The 22,201-nt window shown below is 42.0% G+C and overlaps 1 protein-coding gene across 12 annotated transcripts in view; it reads right to left on the bottom strand.

Annotated features, from left to right (window-relative positions):
* The window catches only part of DENND2B (DENN domain containing 2B), a 178,963-nt gene that overhangs the window by 119,987 nt on the left and 36,775 nt on the right, over nucleotides 1–22,201 (bottom strand). Inside the window, exon 1 of one of the 12 annotated variants that reach the window (XM_067038667.1) lies at nucleotides 8,051–8,178. The exons of the other annotated variants lie outside the window; for them this stretch is intronic. The gene's annotated coding sequence lies outside the window, so the exon portion shown is untranslated. Of the gene's footprint in view, nucleotides 1–8,050; nucleotides 8,179–22,201 lie in introns of those variants that run through there. 12 annotated transcript variants of the gene reach the window in all.

Below are 22,201 nucleotides of genomic sequence, written 5' to 3'. Positions count from 1 at the left end.
AGCCTGTGCCCCGCAACGGGAGAGGCCACAGCAGTGAGAGGCCCGCATACCACAAAAAAAAAAAAAAAAAAAAAAAAAAAAAAAAAACGCATATTACAAATTAACTGGGAGGGAAAATTAACATATTAGAGATAATTCCATAAAAAGGGCCTCCACAAACTTAGAACCATTGCTTAAGTATAACAAGATTATATCATTTTACACTTAAGTTTATTTTAAAAAACTGCATGACAACAGGATGAAAATGGTGTAAGTAAATTTTTGTAACTTTCTGTATGAATTTTTTAAAAAGGTATAAGTGAAAGACACTTGAGGAATGGTTCAATATGAGTCAACTGATGAGTCCATGTGATTTTGAGTTTACTGACCAACATACAGAGCCCAGATCAAATGAGGTCCATGTCTTACTTTGCTCCATTCTGGTTAGAACAACAGTGTATCCAGGGGACACACACTATATCTGCAGACCCAGGGGTAACTGGAGTCCTAATAATATCCCAGGCAAGTATGCTGAAGGGAAAAAGAAAATCAAGTCTGTGGAGTCCCTTAAATTGAGAAATAAGATAACATCTCTGGTTCATGAAGCTCTTAAGTCCCCCTACAGAACAGGAAGATAAAAAAATACCCCATGACTTACTCCCCATGGAGTCATCTCTGGGAACTAGTGGCTAGAGGAAATAAATAAAGCTCACAGAAAGAAGAGACAGCTGAGTCCTGCCTGATCTGCCCTTGTGCCTTCCACTACTCACATCAGAACCTCTCATTTGGGGCTCTGACCATCCAAGTTCTAGTGAGGACGCTGAGAAGCTCAGGAATCTAAACAATTCTTACCCATCATCTCCCCAAACCATGGTTCATCATGATCAGAATTACAGTGATGTTTTTAACCATATGAGTGAATTCTTGTGGATCTTTAACCTTCTATACTAAGCTGTCATCTGATAGCTGTTGTGAGCAAGGACTCGGCTTTGACTGTTGTAACTGAAACATTAGACAGTAGGAATGCAGCAGTTCAGCTCCGTCAGGCATTGCTGGGACATATACATACCAGCATACCCCCCGTAATGAGAAACTACAGTGCTTCTAAGGACTTAAGAAGAATCAGGAGGAGAGAAGAGCAGTGGCCCCTCAAAATTCAGTTCTTATCCTAGGGACATGGATGGTGGCCCTGGTCTACAGATGAGTGTCCTACTAAATTAACTTCAATGTCCTATGGTAGAAGATGCCATTTTTTAAACCCTTCTCTCTCTTTTCCCCCAGGGATCGGAACCTAGAAGTTTCTAATTTATGCAATGATTAGCTCCTTCCTTAACAATACATACACTAGGTGTATCCCATTTTTATGTAAAATAGAACTATTTTGCCTTTTGTATAAAAAGAGGTGCTTATAAACGTTCATTCACTTAGAGATCAACACAGAGAATGGGTGAGATGATGAGAGGAAAAACAGAGGAACGTGGAGAGAGAGAAGAGTGCAATTTAAGATCCTGAAGGACAGAAACAGGAGGAAGCTTGTTTGGAAGTCTGAGAATAGCATATCTGGGGGAATTCCTGAGCATTACTTCCTGGGATGTCAGAGAACATATCTGAGTACCACTTAGCCTTTGAAGTAAAGAAAAAAATTCAGAAACCCTATATTCCTTACCTGGGTGAACATGACTGTCTATACCCATGTAACGGGTTAGCTAACGCTGCTAATGACAGCATTATTAGGAAGAGGGCAGAATAAAAAAAAAAAAAAACCACACAAAAGGTCAAGGACTACTGTCCCCAGCACAGCAGTTGCCAGCAGAAGACTTCTCACAAGCTGTGGGACTCCAGAAGCTATAACTGGGAGACACTGGCTCTCCTCAAACCCAAGCAAGCAAAGGAAGTCAACCACGTTAAGAGTCCTCAAGGTGATGAAAGACTGCAGCCACTCATCATCGATGCAGATAACATCTGCAATCAGGAAAGCAGGGACACACCTCTTCCAAGGAAAAGGCCCACAGGAGCTGAGGAGGGGAAGTTTACTCAGGAAAAATCCACCAAGAAAATGAGGCATGACTGTGTCTATGTGCTTCCAAGAGAGTAACCACTGCTTATTAAATTAGTGTTCCTCTTCAGACTCAGGATTTCTCCAAACACAGCCCACAGAAACATAGTCACCAGCCAATCATGAAGGGTCAGAGACCCAGAGACAGCTGTGAGAGCTGTGAGAGGCAAAGAGGAGACTAAATTGGGCTGCGGAGGTTTGCAAAATGTTTTGGAGGACAGTGAAGGTGACCCAAACTCTATTTTTCTTTCTTCAACCATGATCTCTCTCTCTGCTCTGTCTCCTGCTGTATGGGGTGGTGAGAATGAACACAAGGAAGGAAATCAAGAGCTCTTGGAATAGAAAGCAAGAACTTGAAGGGCAATTGACTGTGGAGGTGGGGGAGGGTCCAGAACGACTCCCAGATTCCGGCTTGATCCCTGAGCACCAGCCATCACAGCAGGGAATAGAGACAAAACAGAATATTCCAAGGTGCTATGCTGCAGTCATGTCTGAGTTTAACCAAGAGAGGAAGTTGCTCCAACACAGGAAGTTATCTAGACAAGACAGACAGGAGTGGAGAGAACAGAGATGGAGGAAGGGGAATTAGACTAGAAAAATAGTTAAGGAGAAAAAATAAAAAAGGAAAGAGGAAAGGGGGAATGGAGAGAAGTGCGTGCGTGCGTGTGTGTGTGTGTGTGTGTGTGTGTGTGTGTGTATTTTAAGAGGAGGTGGGGAGAGGATGTGGATAACACAAACAGCCATAACTCTGCAAATACTGAGTTCAAATATTTGCAACAGCCTACTAACAGCAGAGTGCATCCTCTTCGGTAGTTAGGTTCTGGGGTCAGCATATAACATGAAAATCATGTGGAAACAAATTACTCTTGAAATTTCCTTAGAAATGCACCACCCTGGAAACCAGCCACAGTCTCTGAGGAAACCCAATTCAGTACTTTTCATATACATTATTTTCATGCACTCTTAAGAATCTCAGAACTAGAAGGACCCAAGGAGTCCGACTTCCTTATCTAGTGGTTCTCAGAAAGAGTTCCTAGTAGTAGAACCACTGATCTAGTCTGAAGCTTCTTGAATAAGCTTCATTTTTCTCAGAGAGACTGGTAATCACCTAATGTCACATAACTAGACAGTACTTTTCTCTGACCCCAGACTCCTTCCTCCATGCTTCTCGTCTTAAATTTCCCCTAGGAGATAGAAGGCCAAGATTGGAGGTCCCATTATACCACTAAATAGTTGTGTGAGTTGGGAATAGTACCCTCTCCTTTCTTGGCTCTAATCTCCCCATCTGGAAAATGAAGCCAGATTAGATGAACTCTAAGAGCCCAGACAACTCTAAGATACTTACTGAATGAAAAAGTGCTTTGAAAAGCACTTCATAAACATAAGATATCGTAATGGTCAACTCTCACAGGGCAGAAATGTTGGCATCCTATGTCTCTCCCCTCAATTTTACCCTTAATATCCCATGTCCAGGTCCTACTTATTCTACTTTTGAATATTCTCTAGGATTCACCCCCTTCCTGTCGATTCCAGTTGCGGACAACCCATACTCTTTGGTGGGTCTCCTTACTGCCAATCTCTGTCCTCTCCAAAATTAGCCTACTCTCTTCCACAAGAGTGCTTCCCACGAAATTCCACTTTCGCTGCATCCCTTCCCATTCCCTGAGCACCAAGGCAGATCGTCGTCACAGGGACCCTGGAAAGCCACACCCTCTCTATGTCCCTGCTGTTCTCCACAACCAGAACACCTCTCCTTTGCTTATATAAAGTCGATTCAACCTTCAAAGATCAGAAAATATCCTACCTCCACCAAAAACGTTTTCCTATAGTTTCAAGAACCTTCTTATTTCTGAACTATAAACACATTCACAGTTAGTAACCAAACACAGTTAAGATCTCTATATTCTCTATTTGTTTAACAAATTTTGTCTCTCCCAATAGATGATAAATTCCCTCGTGAGAAAAAAAGCTTTATATAATATTTGAATCACAATGTTGGTTAAGCTGAAAATTCAGCTAGTATTATTGACTGTTTGATGGCTGAAAAGCAAGATCTTTTGCCCTTGACCTTTCGCAGGAAATGTTGGGGGTGTGGGGAGTGGGAAAGGGAAAGGGTGGAATCAATACTCCCCCAACTCCTGAAGTACCTTCCCACCATTTCCTCCCAACTTTCACCTATTCTGTTTGAACCCTCTATCACAGGTTCAAATCAACTTCTTCCCTAAGGATGAGTCTCAGCACATGAGAGCAGTATGCTCTGTAATATTTAGTTATATTTAGACAGTTATATTTAGCTCCATTCTTAATCCTGATCAGTCTTGATCAGTCTGCATGATAGCAGCAGCTGCTTACAATCCCTGACAGTGATGGGAAGGTAAAGGCAAGAAAGAAATGCAGAAGGAGGAAGAGCCAAAACTAGCAGGGATTTTGTAATGTACATTTCAGATTTGGGCCCTTGAGGGAGGTCTGCTTCAAATTAAGCCCCATCTGTTCTCAAGTGCCAAAGAGGCAGGACATCCATGGGAAGGCTCTGTAACCTGTCAGCACATAGACTCCTCTACAGGCCATGCCACGGAGGACTGCAAAAATGCTTCTCATCCTTAGGGAGCCAACAAACTGGAGGTGGGGACTCTGACTGGCCATCCCTGCCAAGGGATGCTAACATGTGCTGTCACCACCCAGAGTGTCAACGTAACCAGACTGGAAAGACACCCAGAAGACAGATGCTCTTACCTGCCTCTAATTAGGCTCCTTCCTCACAAAAGGCATCGGCTGCACCCATCTCCAGAGCCAAAGATCACAGGAAACCGAGCACTAATCTTCCTCCTCACCCCTTTCCTTCCAGAGTGGCAAGGAGACAGGGAAGCAAGTCAGAGAAAGTTTTAAGGAGAATCAATACCACACCGCACCCCATGAAAAGCTAGCTCCTGGTCCCAGGACTGCAAGAAAGGGCAACTCCACATTCAAACTTCCGGTTACCTCCAGGGGCTGGTCTCCATGGAACTGCCCTAGCATTCTGCATCACAGAGGCGCGAAGCAACCGCACCCCACAGAGCCCCAGAGGCAGAGAGTTAGGCAGAAAGGAATGCAGACAGCTTCCCAGAAGTGCCCAGCAGAGAAGGAAACCAAGAGCTTACCACAGCTTCCTGGGCCCAGAAGGGGAGGGACTAGGCTCTCAGAAGAAAGACTTCAGCAGCTCAGAGACCTTGAAGGTCCTCATATCTGAAAGCCCAAAAGACGAGAAAAGTACCGTGGTGGGAAGACGCCTGGATAGAACAAGGCTGGGCTGGCCCCAGAGGGCTTCCAGTAAGCAGTGGCTACGCTGAACAGGAGCAAAAGTCTTAGAGAAACCCAAGCTACTGATGGCCCCAAAGGAACCCAAGGCAGGCCCAGGATGGGGATGGCTGAACCACCGAGTATAAGCTTTTGCTGGTGGCTTTTCCACCTGCCTTCCATGCAGGGGCTTCCGTTTTTTCCACATCTTGGGGGAGGAGGGTGGAACGAGAGCAGGTACCCAACATCTGACAGCAAAACAAAGCTAGTCAGCAGATGAGCTTCATAGGCTCCAGTGCCTCCCAGCTCTGTTCTCTTTGTCATGCTCCAGAGGACACAAAGCTTCTTCCATTCCTACTGTGAGTTGTAGGCTTCCCAAGAAGCCCCACCACAGTTCCCAGAAACCCATACAGAGGCAAGGCTGAGCAAAGAGGAAGATCTTCCCTGCAGATGTGCTTTCTCCAATTTGTCACATGTTATGGCTTTGTGAGGCTCTGTTCTAGGATAAGCGTAGGGGAAGGAGCAGAACGTAGAAAGGAGGGGATTCGGAACACCTTCCTGTTGTATACTAAGCAGACACATTAAACATATCAAATGAAAATTATCAAATAATTTTAATTGAAAAGTGAGTTAAATCATAAACTGCTTTCCCTTCCAAGAAAAAGGCAATTCCTAATACAGATTCCCAAAAACCCAGACAACGCTTCTCCTTCTCCTCTCATATCTAACCCCAGTTTGGAAACCCTCATCAGTTGTCAGCATTAAAACAAAATACACACAGACACACAGAGACACACACGTCTGTTCACTCCTCAAAGCTTTGTTCCCACAGCCAAGGTTACAAGACCCTTTCCAACTTCAGGTCCCTGTGGGGACAGCAGGAGGCAAGAATTAGACGAAGCCTTTTCCCAAGCAAAGGCCTTGTCTGCCAATAGGATTGGGGATGGCTTTAGACGCCCCCAAGTGCAGGAAGGAGGCTGAGCACCTGGAATCCCCCCTTCCCCCACAGCACCAGTAAACCAGCTGACGTCATCTCTCTGGTAGCCACATGTCTGCCTCCCAGCCTCTGGGATTTTGCCCATCCTCACCTCAAAATTGCAAAATAAGTGTCTGGAGCTAGTTAGTTCAGTTACTTACAGCCTGGTACCAGAGAAACAAAGGTGAAAGGTTTGCTCTTTATACAAATCATTAGTTCCACCCTGCCCTGTGGCCATAGGTTTTACTCTGTACCTTGATCAAAATGCATGCTGCTCTTTGCAGAGAGGAAACAAAAGATGAGCTCAAACCATCTCTGGGCACCACAGAAAGAAAGACAAAGGAAGAGGTAACCAACTACGGACCTACTTCTTTAGAACTACATGACGTATACTATCCCCAGGCAAAAACATATGGATAAACTTTCCCACTCTAACAGGAAATTCTCAGTCACTTGGAACCTAGTAGAGCTTGGAATTTTATTCAAAAAATTGTTCCATTTTCCTTAATTGTTCATTCCACAAAGAGATGCTACAGTTTACACACAGAGCACAGCGACATCATCAGTTTTCATAAGTTGGCAGCAGATTTATCTCACTGGAAATAGACACAGCTTCAAACTAGAAGCTTTCCATTTAAGACCTAACACAGCAACACAACAAGAATGTATTATATCCTACTCAAGAATAGGAGCAGGGCTTCCCTGGTGGCGCAGTGGTTGAGAGTCCGCCTGCCGATGCAGGGGACACGGGTTCGTGCCCCAGTCCGGGAAGATCCCACATGCCGCGGAGCGGCTGGGCCCATGAGCCACGGCCGCTGAGCCTGTGCGTCCGGAGCCTGTGCTCCGCAACGGGAGAGGCCACAACAGTGAGAGGCCCGTGTACCACCAAAAAAAAAAAAGAATGTGGTCCTGTCATAATTGGATCATGATATTCAAAGTAGGGGGACGTCTTCAGGCTTTAAGCTAAAGTATGTCCTGAAGTTACACATAGAAAACAAACAAAGAGAGAGAGAGGGAGAGAGAAGAGCTTAGTCAGGAATGGCACACTCCAGTACCTCCAGCTACCACGCAGAGACTCAGACCAAAGGAAGGACCCAGCTTCCTGATGGAGCACCAGGCCTCCTTTGGAAGCACATTTCTTCCTCTCCATATGACAGGAATGGAGTCGGCCCCTTCCACAGCAATATCACCCTTAGAGGCCAGAGGATGAAGACTGTTTTTGTACTGAACACTCCTTTGTCAGTCAGTCACCTTTACAAGTTGAAGAAATTTTCCCAAAGAAACAATATTAGATATGGTAGTTGCATGCCCAAATAGGCTAATTACTGAACATGGCTAAAATACTGTTTATATAAAGATACAAGAAAAATTACCTGTGTAAATAAATACTTGGAATAAAATAAAACATAAGAGAAATAAAATTAAATAATTTTTACATATCCCAAAATTGTGGTCCTGGAAGAAGGACAGATTAATTGAAAGATAGGTATTTTTAAGGATTCCAAAAGGTATTCACAAGGAGAAGACTGATAGCACTGATTCTTCACATCATCTCATTTTACTCCCAAATGTGTGACTTTCTTTTCTGAAGTATTCTTGGTGTCATGCTTATCAGCTATGACTGGGGCTAGCTTTCACTAGCTTTCACAATCAAAGAGGGAAGGGGACAAGGAGAGCATTTCTTAAGGTAACTACGCAAAATAGGTAGAAGAGAAAGAGAGTGGAGGAAGAAAAGAGGATGTGAGTAGGATTTGAAAAACACCTACCTGAAGGGGAACTATGAGGTATGACTCGTGAGAAACACGGAAGGCAGAGGGTTTGTGAGTATCCAGGGCTGGAGTGGCAGGGAGGATACATCGGGCATTACGTGACAGCTATCAGTTGGGCCATCTTCCTAGGACAAGTTGGTTTAAGAACAAGTGAGATGGGGGAAAGTACCAAATAGTCAGACATGGGCTCACAACTCTTATCAAGCCCCAAATCAAACCATTATTTCGCCCAGATGATGCTGGCATTCACAACAAACACATCTATAGAGCCTATAGGAAATGTTTATGCCTGTTCTCTTGGAGCTGGATGAGTTGGAGTACCTAGCTATCTAAAGGAAAGGAACTATCCCAGAGCTCAACATCATCTAGCTCTAACAGTCCCAGTAAAGTAGAAGGTATCCTCACTGGTGATGCAGGGTCAGGATGGAGTCAGAGCATATAGAGTGCATTAAAAAAAAAAAGAGAGAGAGAGAGAGAAAGAGAGAGAGGAAGGAAGGAAAGAAGGAAGAAAGTAAGGGAGGGAGGGAGGAAGGAAGGAAGAAAGAGAGAAAGGAGCACTGTGGTGTATGTCACAGAGACTTAAGATAAATTAAAGGATTGCAGAATAGCAAAGAAGGCCCAGTTGAACACATACAGAGTCAATTATGTAACTCTTCTCCCCAGAACTACTCTACTCAGTTCCATGACTTTCTCTAGCAAGGTGCAGCAGCCTGAGAGCCTCCCGAGGTTGGGTGTAGCAACAGTGAGTGCAGGTCCTTTATCACTAACCCTGCAGGGACAAATATCCCTCTGAACTCATTTACCAAAGTTTCTGCTGATTATGCCCGACAAAGGATCACAGGGCAGCAAAAGACTTTGGAGACTGTCTTTCAAATCTGCACTGGAGGAAACCAACACAAATCTTTAACTGGAAAGAAAAAGTATAAACTAGGCAAGACCTGATTAAATCCCAGAATCATTTCAGAAGGGGACAGGGAGAGATCAGGAAGAAATGTAGCTCTGCCTATCTGAGTATGTGTGTGAGAGCTATGGTTTACATAGGCAGACGTTAAACTACTTTGTTCTTCTTCAAAGACTTGCCTCTCAGGAACACCAAGGGGGCATCTCTCAGTTCTTTTGTCTACTTTTATTTCCTAGTTCCTGGTAATAGAATCCCCCAAATATCACCCCCTTCCTTGTTGGAACCAAACCATACCACCTTCAGGGCACAAGAACTGGAACGCAGCCATGCACAGAAGGAGTGATCAACAAATGCAGAAGTTGGACATGTTAGCAAACATTTAAGGTTTCTGGAAACTACTACTTCCAAGGACCATTCTCCACATGATGAGGAAATCAAAGCCAGGTGAAGATCTGGGCTGAGTTTCAAATATTTCTGGGTGTATGAAGGAGGTAGAAGGTGGGAGGCAGAATTCTGGAACTGAACCCACAAAAGGCCAAGCCTCCCACACTTGAAGGGTGACAGCAAACAGGTGTGGACCTAGAGCAGCCCCAGTGGTGGACAAGGCAGTTATCTCTTGAAGTCATCCTTGTCAGAGAATTTCCACCACTTTGTTATCACAGTTTATACTTTTTCAAAGTGACTAGACATATTCATTTTATCTATATTTGGATGTGAGTTTCCTTCTGGCTCCACTAATGACAGTCATGGTCACGGTTCTCTGCCTCTAGCCCATCTACTCTCCTTGATCCCCCAGGCTTACTCTCTGGGTTCCTATCTCCATAGATTCCTGTCTTCTTTATCATAAGGTCCCTTCTGACAAAAGGAAATTGAGACATAGAAATGTGACTTGCGCAAGATCACACTGCAAATTAGTAGCACAGCAGGGATTAGAATCCAATTCTCTGAACTCTAGTCCAGCACTCTTTCCAACTGACCACAATACCTCCGTTATAGGAGGAACATCTGCTCTGGAGCACCAAGACCAAGAATCAAAATAGTTTATCTGCATGTCTTCTTAAGCAAAACAACACAGCCAGAATGTTTGGCAGGGACTAACTAAATATTTCCTCTGTGATCTACGCTGGAGGGGAAGACTGTGGGAGTGAGGTAGGCACAGAACACAGGGAAACTGAAGAGAAAACCACTGCAAAGGCCAGCAGATGGGCGACAAAAGAGGGAAAATGCAATCTTAAACTGAGGACAAGCTAGGGGCAAAGGAATCAGATTTTTTCTGTAACGTTGAGATTTTAAAATAGGATTCTAGGGCTTCCCTGGTGGCGCAGTGGTTGAGAATCCGCCTGCCGATGCAGGGGACACGGGTTCGTGCCCTGGTCCGGGAAGGTCCCACATGCCGCGGAGCGGCTGGGCCTGTGAGCCATGGCCGCTGAGCCTGTGCATCCGGAGCCTGTGCTCTGCAACGGGAGAGGCCACAACAGTGAGAGGCCCACATAACACACACACACACACACACACACACACACACACACACACACACACACACAAAAATAGGATTCTAGATCTAAATGTGAATGTAAATAGACTGTCATCTAAGAACTGACCAAACAGAAGCCAGAAGAAAATGTATCACAATATCAAGTCATAAAGATAGGAATCTATGGGAGTGAGATGGGGGCGCCTAGGAACTCAAGGCTAGAGGCAGAGAAGCACTACCGCGGAGCATCACTAGTAGAACTGGAAGGGAGCTCAAGGGACCCAGACAAGGTTCTTCCAAAAGGAGAAAAAGCACCAAGATCATTCAGCTGAAAGAAGGCTGGGAGAACAGAAGAAGTCACTATACAAAACTAGGTCCACTGGTTTAAAAAAAAAAAAAAAAAAAAAAAATCTACCTGATGATGCAAGAGAGAAACTCTCCAAAGAGTGGGAAAGCTGTGAAATGGGAAAGTTCTTACCACCAAGGAAAGGCCACTTGAGCTTTACAGGAACCTTTAAGAAAGAAAAGGCTTCAAAGGGCATAGGACTCCTCATGGTGTTAAATGAACAAAAAGAAAAGGGAGGCTTCCACAACAGAACAAAGAGGTCTGAGGCAGGCCTTCTACCACTGCCCCTGGGGGCAAAAGGGTTTTCTCTAGCACTCCTGTGACCAGTTATCTTAGAGAGCACACAGTGAGGTCAGCCTCAGAGAGGCTGTTGGCTGTGCCTGCATTCTCAGTAGTCAGGCTGACCTTGGGAGCAAGGATGAGGTAACCTCACCAGCAAACGTGGTCACTGGTGATCACCCTCTGGCTGGAGGAAAGGGAAAGAAAGAACCTGGAGCTCTTACCCTCAATAGGTTTACGTTCTATTTGAGCAGCCAAGACACACATCCTAAAGAACTAAGAAATCCTGCATCAACACTTTAGCTCAACAAGCTCCGATAAGCCATCCAGCCTCTGGGCTTGGAAGACTATTCCCTTTCTTAAGGGAGTGTACTGGGCTTCCCTGGTGGTGCAGTGGTTAAGAATCTGCCTGCCAATGCAGGGGACATGTGTTCGAGCCCTGGTCCGCGAAGATCCCACATGCCACGGAGCAACTAAGCCCGTGTGCCAAAACTACTGAGCCTGTGCTCTAGAGCCCACAAGCCACAACTACGGAAGCCCATGTGCCTAGAGCCCGTGCTCTGCCACAAGAGAAGCCACCGCAATGAGAAACCCATGCACCGCAACAAAGAGTAGCTCCCACTCACCGCAACTAGAGAAAAGCCCGCATGCAGCAACAAAGACCTAAGGCAGCCAAAATTATAAATAAATTTAAAAAAAAAAAAAAAGGAGAGTACTGACAACTAAGGCAGTGATGGACAAATGAGAAAAGGTCTAATAGTCACAGAACATAGCAAAAGGGAATTTTAGGAGACAGAGGAATTGCTTCCTGATTGTGAACTGATTCACTCACTAGGCAAAGTCTATGAGACAAGGAGCTAAGCCAAGGAAAGTATTTTAAAAGGACGGGAGGAGTGGAGAAGGCAGCTCTTCCCCAGGTGGAAAAATTGAGAAGGCAGACAAAAGGAAGGAGTGAACTCCATGGAAACAGGGAAATCCCCCACCCCAAGGCTTCATGTGTAATCAAAGGCAGAAAGGACCAAACTAATGTAAACAGGCCAAGGGAAGCTAATGTGCCCTCCTCCAGAGAGGCCAAAACACACACTTCCCCAGCATGGCCCTGGAAATGCAGAAGTTAGGTGTTCCCTCCGATGAGAGAGGCAGCCTGGGGGAGCTGGGGAATTCCCAGGCTGCTCTTGGGCATTTTTTTCCTCCGAGTTCCCAGGCACTCAGAGAGCTCACAAAAACTCCCGGGCACAGAGACCAAGTAGAAGGTAAAGCTTAGACTTTACTGCTTGGAGGAAAATGCAGTTTGCCCAAAGTTCCCACAAGATAGAATCAGAAGAAAATAACCAGGGGGAACAGCAGGACCACCTCCAAATCTGAGCACCTAGGCCACAGGCCTGCGGGCTTCCAACGCTCCTCCTTAGCTCCGATGCAATAAACAGCTGCCCTGGAGAAAACAATGGGCCTTTGTGCCTCTGCCTTTAGATTATCTTGGAGAACCAAACAGGATAATTCCTTTAGAGGAGTGGTTCTCTTAAATACTGGCCCAGGCCATGATGAAAGATTTTATCATGTACAGCATCCCTATCAAATTCCTACCTGATCCACGGTGGGCAGTAAGTGTCCTGTGCAGCCCTGGCCTGGTACGTGAACCAGTCGCAGGAGCTATGACTTCTGCTTTCTCCTTGGCCTGGCCACAGAATTAAAAGCTGAACAACTTACCCCCTTCTCTCCATTCACCAGAATATTCCATGTTGTGTGAATTACTCTGACGGTTGATGCTGTTTTCATCAACATACCTGTTGAAATGCACTATCAACAGTAACTGTGATAAAATAAAGTGTGAAGCAAGCTGGACAGTCAAGCTTCTCCTGATGTTGTACTAACAAATAAAAATTCCCCAAACTGACATCAATAAATTTTATGTTATAATTTTTCTTGATTCAAAATAGTTTAAATCTAACCTAATTTTGTAAAAGAGGAGAATTAGGTGCTTTCTTGCAAAGAGCTGCCCTATTATCCTATTTTATTTATTGTTTTTAATTTATTATTCTGGTTTTCAAATGTCCTTTCTTATATGATGTGATGATGATAGGTTTGGGGTTTTGGTTTATTTTTGGCCTCTTTTCCTGGGAAAAATATCTTAAAATCTAGGAATTCTATATTGGCCTCAAAAAATAAACAAACAAACAAACAACTGTGTTTTATGAAATTCAATATCCTATAGTATGCTAGTCTTTTCCCATTTTCCTCCACAGAGACAACTGGTGGCAAATGAATTGAGGAGCCATTTCTTTCAAACCACCAAGGACTAGATGCCACAGCACAGAATCCCTTCACATGAAACAGAGACAGTCTGAAGAATTCCTAGTATCTTCCCCCTCAAGACCTCTCTCCTCACCAGCATTACTCCTCTCCCCAAAGGCCTCCAAGTAATGCGTACTCAGAGTTTTTCAGAACAGTTAGCTGGATACCATGAGTTCCCTAATTTAATCCAGAAGATTGCTCATTTTCCATGATTTCAGCACAAAGCATCATCACAATGCAGTGGAAAGGGCTCTGGAATCAAATGAACCTGGGTTCAAATGTAGGATCTTGGGAAAGTTACTTGATTTCTCTGAGTCATGATTTCCTCCTCTTCAAGGCAATCAATGGAATTTATGAGAGTATCAAGCAGTGACTGGCACAGAGTAGGTCTCCGGCACTGACTCAGTTCTTGCTTGACAGCATTCCCTCCTACTGTCCCCCAAGAGCTAGGCTTTTCAGAGAGTTCTTTGAAAACAGAGATGTGGAAATAATGAAGCCAAGTACAACCTTTTCCCACAAGAACTCAAAGTCATGCGGCTTTCCTTACCTTGCCTTGCTAGTTACATTCCATAGCTGTCCACAATTCCTCTCCAGCCTCTTTTGGAAAGGCCTAGGCACCTATTTTATGGTATAAATCTCCCTCTTCTCCTTCTTAAGAGCCTAGAAGAATAAATAATTAGGTGGCTCAGGGTTCTCTAAGGGCAGGGCTTTCAGTGTCATCCCAGAAAACATTAAAATGTGGAAAACCCACTCATCTCACCACCTCATGTTTCTGTGTAGCATCGAATCAACCCTTTTGGAGTTCGTTCAATCTGCTCTGAGCAAATACTGAATCAGGTCTCTAGTACTTTGCTGAACAAATATTCCAAACAGGCAACAAAAAAACCATAATCAATTTTTTCAAGACTGCATACAGCCTCATTTTATAGTACTCCTATTTTTTATTTTATTTTATTTATTTATTTATTTTTGCAGTACGCGGGCCTCTCACCGCCACGGCCTCTGCCGCCGCGGAGCACAGGCTCCGGACGCGCAGGCCCAGCGGCCACGGCTCACGGGCCCAGTCGCTTCGCTGCACATGGGATGCTCCCGGACCAGGGCACGAACCCGCGTCCCCTGCATCAGCAGGCGAACTCTCAACCACTGCGCTACCAGGGAAGCCCCAGTACTCCTATTTTGATCCCTATTAATGGAAGCCTCTCCATCAGGAAAGCAAAAGAATTCCCAGTACCAGATGGGCCAGAAGAGTGACCTCACATATTACCTTTTCCAGGACCATAGAATTTTACACAGAATTCTTTATAACAAGGGTTATTTAGTAAATGTAAATGTTAAGTTTATTTAATTTGCATAAATTTGTAAAAAGTTTTTCATGTAAACAAATTCATACATCGGAAAAGAAATTATTTACTGGTCCAAAGATCTCAAATTTCAATTCCAAAATTAGAGTCACCCTTTTAAATGACAAGCAGATGACCTCAACCAAGCAGGTGGCCAAAGGGGGTAAGAGCCCTTGGACTCTAGCACTAGTCTCAGTCTGCCCATTGCTACTAAGGTAACAAAACCTGTAAGAGGAATAAACCCTGGGTGGGCCTCATTTTACTCCCCTAGCAAAATGTAAACAAGGATCTCTACATTTGTAAGAAGGAACAGAAGATTACCAATAAGGAAAACAGTCAATGGGAAGGAAGCACCATTAATGGATCCCTCTTGCCCTCACTACCTCATGCCTGGCCAAGAGCTCCCTCCCCATACCTCCAACCCCACTGCATCTCCCTTTCGGGCCATCAAAGTGTACTTTCGGGCTGGCTTTAAGTCCCCATCTGGTTCATGCCACTCCTGCCATCTCACCCAAAGTTTTCATGTTCTTTTATACCTCTGGGCCTTTTGCATAAACTGTTCCCTCTTCCTGGAATGCCTTCCCACCTCTATCATGCTAGCCAGCTCCAAGAGTCCCTCAAGATTCAGTCCCCACAGCACCGCTTCTAGCTGCTCTCTCTGCCCCTGGGGCTTCCTTTGCATCTTTTCCTTATTATTCTTCCCTTTCCTCACTATCGTACTCTATTGTAAATGTTCATTTTTCAAAGATGCCCTAAGTGAATTTTACAAAACAAGTACTCCTTCCATATATTTAAATCAACATTTATATTTTTGCATCACAGATAGTAGTAGAGATATACCTTCTGACACATCATAAACATTGACATTTTAAAATAAAATTACTACGTTACTCTCTTAAATGAATCCAATGAAATCTAAATACCACAGTGATTTGAAATCTACCATCATTCATTTAAAAAAGAACATGAAATTTTATACCATTCTTTTTTCTCCATATACACTTATCATTTTTACTTCCTCCTCATAATTTTACCCTAATATTTATACTTGAAAATATTTTACTGGTAAGCCTATGATACTTCTCTGCATTATAAGTATTATATATAAATTGATATATATAAATTTTTTAATTCTCCTATAACAGTAAGCTCTAAATGTTAAAAAAAGTTTTTTCTTCTGGATTGGGCTTTCATTACCTTTGTTATTAATAGACAATTGATCAAAACATATTACAAATTTGTATTATTATATATAAAAAGTAAAATTATATTATAAATACATTAATTTTCCATTTTTATAGTTGCAAGTGCCAAGAAACTTTGTTTACATAAATAACTAGACAGGAATGAAGGAAGTTTTGTTACAGTAATATCAGTCAACCTTTGCACTCCTGAGCTAAATGCCAAAATTAGACAGTGGTCTATCATCAAAAATTATTTTTAATGATCTACCAACTGACAATTCTTTCAATTTTGTTGAAAGCAAAAACTAAAAACCATCTGATTTGGAAAAGGATTTGTTACTCAGAGTCACTCACTTTCTCTAAAAGTATTTTTAATTGCTCCTTTGCTAGCCAACTGGGAAGTTTTCACACAGCCGGCACACAAACCGCAAGATTCAGGATGAGAATTGCTATGTCTTCTTTTTGTAAAGTGAGAGAAGAGTGACTGAGAAAGGGGACATCTTGAGTACAGCTGTATTCACAGACCTGGAGGCTGTAGAACCAAGTAGCCAGCGCTCCAGAAACAGGACCAAACGGTGTGTCTATCAGGTACAAACCACGTCTATCAAAAGCTTTCTCTTATCACTGGAGGGCTCATCCTTCAAGTTAATCCTAACAAAGATGAAATGGGAATTCAGAATTCCATTTCTCTTAAACAAAGTCATTTTCCAAAATGAGAGGTTTGTAATTAAGTGACCATTAATTAAATTCACCATCACAAAATTTAAAATGGCCCAATTCCTTAACCTTTATAATGAGCCTGAAATGAAATCTCAATATATTGAAATAGACTTCTCACAAATCTCAGTAAATACAGTACAAACAAAATAGTCTGAAACTATGAAAGAAGGATCAACAAGTAAACTTACAAAAATGAATAAATAGGAAAAAGATATGAGTCAAAGAAAAAAACAAAGCCTTACAGTAGAAAAGAAGAACAAAGCCAATCCCTTTAACTGAATGCCTTCCTCACAGTAAACAATCAAATTCACAGAATGGCTGATATTGATTCTCAAGGTATAAAACAGACTATCATACTGACTATATAAATAGTACAGGCTGCAAAAGAAATAGTAAAAACATAAGGTCCATACTAAATCAATGAATAGATGAATGTAATAGAAATAGAAATGATGCTACAGAAAAAGCTAATCAGAAAAAGATATGATATACACACAAAAATTTTAACAAAAGAGGGCTTCCCTGGTGGCGCAGTGGTTGAGAATCCGCCTGCCGATGCAGGGGACACGGGTTCGTGCCCCGGTCCGGGAAGATCCCACATGCCGCGGAGCGGCTGGGCCCGTGAGCCATGGCCGCTGAGCCTGCGCGTCCGGAGCCTGCGCTCCGCAACGGGAGAGGCCACAACAGTGAGAGGCCCGCATACCGCAAAAAAAAAAAAAAAAAAAAATTTAACAAAAGAAATAGATTCAAAGAATGCAAAAAAATGACAATCATGAGAAGGGATGCAGCTCAGAGAACCACCTGCAAATAACAGAAATCTTTGAACAAATGACCTCAAATCTGTAATCAGAATTTTAACAGAAGCAAACTGTCCAGAAGTGATTAAAGAGTTTGGTCCGAAAACAAGATTACAGAATCCTAAACAAAATCAACAATGAGGAACTAACACTATGTATGACATTCTCATACCTTTTAAGTATGAAGAGAAGAAAAAACTCTGCGTATAGAGAAGACCCAAATTTGAATTTCTTCCAGTTTTGCAGAGGATATAATTAAGGCCCAGATATGTATAAAAAGCTCTGAGAAAGTATTTCACCTCAAATTTTTTAACAAGATGAGAAGATGCCTTGAGAAAATGAAAACAAGTTAAGAAATATACCCATCACATACCTCAAGTCCAAAATATAGATCAAAGAACAACTTTAAGTGAGACTTAAATGTTTTAAGTTTAAAAAATATGATCAAATAGCCACAATCAATAATTTCTTATTAAAAAGATAAATTAAATGCTAAATAGGGAAATAACAATTGTCAAAAATAAGTCATTAGTAAAAATATACAAAAAGTAAGAAGCAACAGACAAGAGGAGGAGCAGTATGAGAACATGAAGATAAATTAACAAGTAATTTATACAATGTCAGTGACATTTATAGAAGAGGCATACCAACCAAATGCAAAGTGTGGGCATTGTGTAGATCCCCATGCAAACATCCAATTCAAGTAAAAGACATCTTTGAGACAACTGAGGACATTTGAATGTGGCCTGGGTAATAGATGATATTAAGGAACTGTCGCTAATTTTGTTAAATGTGATGAGAGTGTTTTTATATATATATATATATTTTTTTTAACCTGCACAAGATTTTTTTTTCTTTTTCAAATTATTTTCCCAATTAGGTTGTTACAGAATATTGAGCAGAGTTCCCTGCGCTGTACAGCAGGTCCTTGCTGGTTATCCATTTTAAATATAGCAGTGTGTCCATGTCAATCCCAACCTCCCTAACTATCCCTCCCCCCCAAACCCTTCCCCCATGGTAACCATAAATTCATTAGCTCTAAGTCTGTGAGTCTGTTTCCGTTTTGTAAATAAGTTCATTTGTATCATTTTGATTTTTTTAGATTCCACATATAAGCGATATCAAACGATATTTCTGGTGGTTATATATTTTTAAAGTCCTTATCAGTTAGATATGCTTTCTGAAATATTATTGGGTAAAATAACTCAAAATTCCAGAAATGATGAGAGAGTTAAATAGATAAAACAAAGTTGGCAAAACGTTAATATTTGATGCTGGATAGGAATATATGGGAAAATTTAAAGTTTTTTAATTAACATATTTACTGGGCATCTACTAAGTATCAAGCTCTGCCTTGGTATTAGACATAGTGATAAAACAGCCTCAAGAAAGAAACACAGTAAAGTAAGTGTTCTTAACCTAGGGTTCACCTAGGCAAATGTCTATGATTTCTATCAGTGACAAAGTCACAGGTAGTACTATTACTACTGTGTTCTATTGCCTATACTCATAATTAAAAGAAATACTAAATTTCAGTAAGGGGTCAGTGAAAATGATGATGTAAATTTTTCTACCCAAGTTGCAGACCCTCTGAATTCTATCCATGAACCTCCAAGGATTACAACATTCTGCAAATATTCATTAAACATCTACAAGGTGACAGCTACCACTAGGCACTGGGGATGCAAAGGTGAGGAGAATACAGTCTTTAAGCTACACAAATTAAAACAGTTTGGCATTATCACCATAACAGACAGACAGTGCAATGGAACAAAAGTCTAGAAACACACCTGTGTGTGTGTATATATATGAATTTACCATATGATTAAAATTGGCATTTTCAAAACAGTGGGGAAAGAATGGATTCTTTAACAAATAACATTAGGACAATTCCTTGGCAAAAATAAAGTTAGCAGAGTAGTTAAAGCATGGACTCTGGGGTTCAAATACTTTAACCTGAATTCTGTCTTTGCCATTTACTAGCCAGGCAACAGTCAACAGGTCAGTTCACAGGGATACTAACAGAGAAACTAACAGTGCCGACATCACAGGTTTGTTGAATGTATTAAATGAGTCATTACATATAAAGCATGTGCCTGGTATTAGTGCCTGGTGTATAATATGCACTCAAAAATATTAGCTATTACAATTATTTTATAACAGAATAAATTCCAGATTGAGTAAATATTTAAATTTAAAAAATGATATCATAGGGGCTTCCCTGGTGGCGCAGTGGTTGAGAGTCCGCCTGCGGATGCAGGGGACACGGGTTCGTGCCCCGGTCCGGGAAGATCCCACATGCCACGGAGAAGCTGGGCCCGTGAGCCATGGCCGCTGAGCCTGTGCTCCGCAAAGGGAGAGGCCACGACAGTGAGAGGCCCTCATACCACCAAAAAAAAAAAAAAAAAAAAAGATATCATAAAAGAGGTAGAAGAATATATAATGGATATTTACTTAATCTTGCTGAGGGAAGATCTTTCTAAGAATGACACTACAGGTAAAAAATTTTTGTTAAAAGATTAATATATTTCACTACATTATTTTAAATGTTAATATGTGGAAAGCAATAAAGTCAAAAGTTAAACTGGGGGAAATATATATATGTGTGTGTGTGTGTGTGTGTGTGTGTGTGTTGAGTCAATATCCCTAATTTTAAAAGAGTTGGTAAAATCAGTAAAAATAAAATATAAAAATCAGGAACATGTAAATCACAAAAGAAATATAATTAAATGGCATTAAACATATGAGAAAATATTCAACCTCAGTAGCAATCAAAGAAATGCAAATTAAACAACAATGCAATACCATTTTTATCTTATCAGATTTGCAAATATTACTTTCATTCTTTTCATACTTTCATTCTTTCATTTTTGGCTAGGATGGCTATAAACAGACACTCACTCACCCTAGCAGAAGTGTACACACCTTAAAGACTTTCTGGAGGGTGATTTGGCTAAACGCATCAAAAGCCCTTGAAAATGTTCATCTCTTTCATCTATCCATTTCACCTCTGAATGAATCCTCCAAAAAAAAATCAGGGAATCGCACTAAAATATAGGCATCAGGATGTTCATCACAGTGTTTTTATAATAGAAAAAATAGGGAAAAAACTAAATTTAAATAATAGGTTTAAGTGGGTAAGTAGTATTTTATGAGTGCATGTTTATTTATTTATTTGTTTTAAAGTGTTGGTACAGATTTTGGTATATATGTAAGCAATGGTCATCTCTGTATAGTAGAATTGTAGGTGATTTTTGTCTGTTTTCTAATTTTTCAAGAAAGAATATGAATTACTTGTATAAAACTAATTAGTGGGGAAATGCCCCATCCATGGGCTCTTAAAATTGATGAATAGAGAGAAAGACGTGTAAGTAAGTAACTACCTATAATAATCATGCCTCCACAGAGTGCTCTCTGCACTGGATTCTGTCTGGAGCTGAGTTTTAAAGGATGAATTTGCCAGGGAATGAAGTCAGAAGGCCAAGAGAATATCAAGCAAAAAAAAAAATGAAAGGGAATAAGAGCCTGTGTTGGCAAACCACAGGCCATTTCAGCATGGCAGGAAGGGGAGGCCATGTGTGAAGGACTTGAAGTAAAAGCCAGATGACAAAGATTTTTTAATGTCATGTTAAATGAGTTTGGAATTATCCTGTCAAAGAAAATTCAATAAAGAGCTTTTGTGATTCACTTACATGAAGATCAAGAAAAGGCAAAACAGGGCTTCCCTTGTGGCACAGTGGTTAAGAATCCGCCTGCCAAAGCAGGGGACATGGGTTCGAGCCCTGGTCCGGGAAGATCCCACATGCCGTGGAGCAACTAAGCCTGTGCGCCACAACTACTGAGCCTGTGCTCTAGAGCCCACAAGCCACAACTACTGAAGCCCTCGTGCCTAGAGCCCGTGCTCCGTAACAAGAGAAGCCACCACAATGAGAAGCCCGCACATCGCAACGAAGAATAGTCCCCGCTCGCCGCAACTAGAGAAAGCCCGCGCGCAGCAACGAAGACTCAATGCAGCCAAAAATAAATAAATTTATTTATTTTTTTTTTAAAAAAAAGGGCTTCCCTGATGGCGCAGTGGTTGAGAGTCCACCTGCCGATGCAGGGGAAACGGGTTCATGTCCCGGTCCGGGAAGATCCCACATGCCGGAGAGCGGCTGGGCCCGTGAGCCATGGCCGCTGAGCCTGCGTGTCCGGAGCCTGTGCTCCACAACGGGAGAGGCCACAACAGTGAGAAGCCCGCGTACCGCAAAAAAAAGAAAAAAAGAAAAAAAAGAAAAGGCAAAACAAAGGGTAACAGAAGAGTGGTTAGGGCTAAGGATGCATATACTCGCTGGGAAGAGACAGAAAGCAACCTTCTGGGGCACTGAAAATGTCCTTGATCTGAGTGGTAGTTATATGGGCAAACACAAATGTTAAAGTCCATTAAGCTATATGCTTAATATTTGTGCACTTTACTGTATGTTATCTCTCATAAAAAGGAAAGAGTTTTTAGCAAGGAAGTATGGTAATTGACTTGTATTTTAGAAAGCTCACTCTGGGAGCAGCCTGGAAGATCGACTTAAGAAAATCCAGGGGCAGGCATTGAGACATTAAAGCTGCATTCCAGGAAGAAGATGGTCAAGACTTTAAATGGGTTAGAGGCAGCAAGAGAGCAAGGAGGACTTTTGAGGAATGGTATGACAAGACTTTTATGAGTGTGATTACTGAGAGAGAAGGAAAAATCAGAGATGAGTCTGTAAAGGAGCTGGTGAATACAGGAGAAAAAAGAGCAGCTTTCCACAGATAAGTATTGAATCGGACAGTGTGAGGTGCTTG

Source organism: Kogia breviceps, chromosome 7 (assembly GCF_026419965.1).
Source record: "Kogia breviceps isolate mKogBre1 chromosome 7, mKogBre1 haplotype 1, whole genome shotgun sequence".
NCBI lineage: Eukaryota > Metazoa > Chordata > Mammalia > Artiodactyla > Physeteridae > Kogia > Kogia breviceps.
The sequence above is the reverse complement of the archived record's forward strand: the minus strand, read 5'-3'. Positions and strand labels throughout refer to the sequence as shown.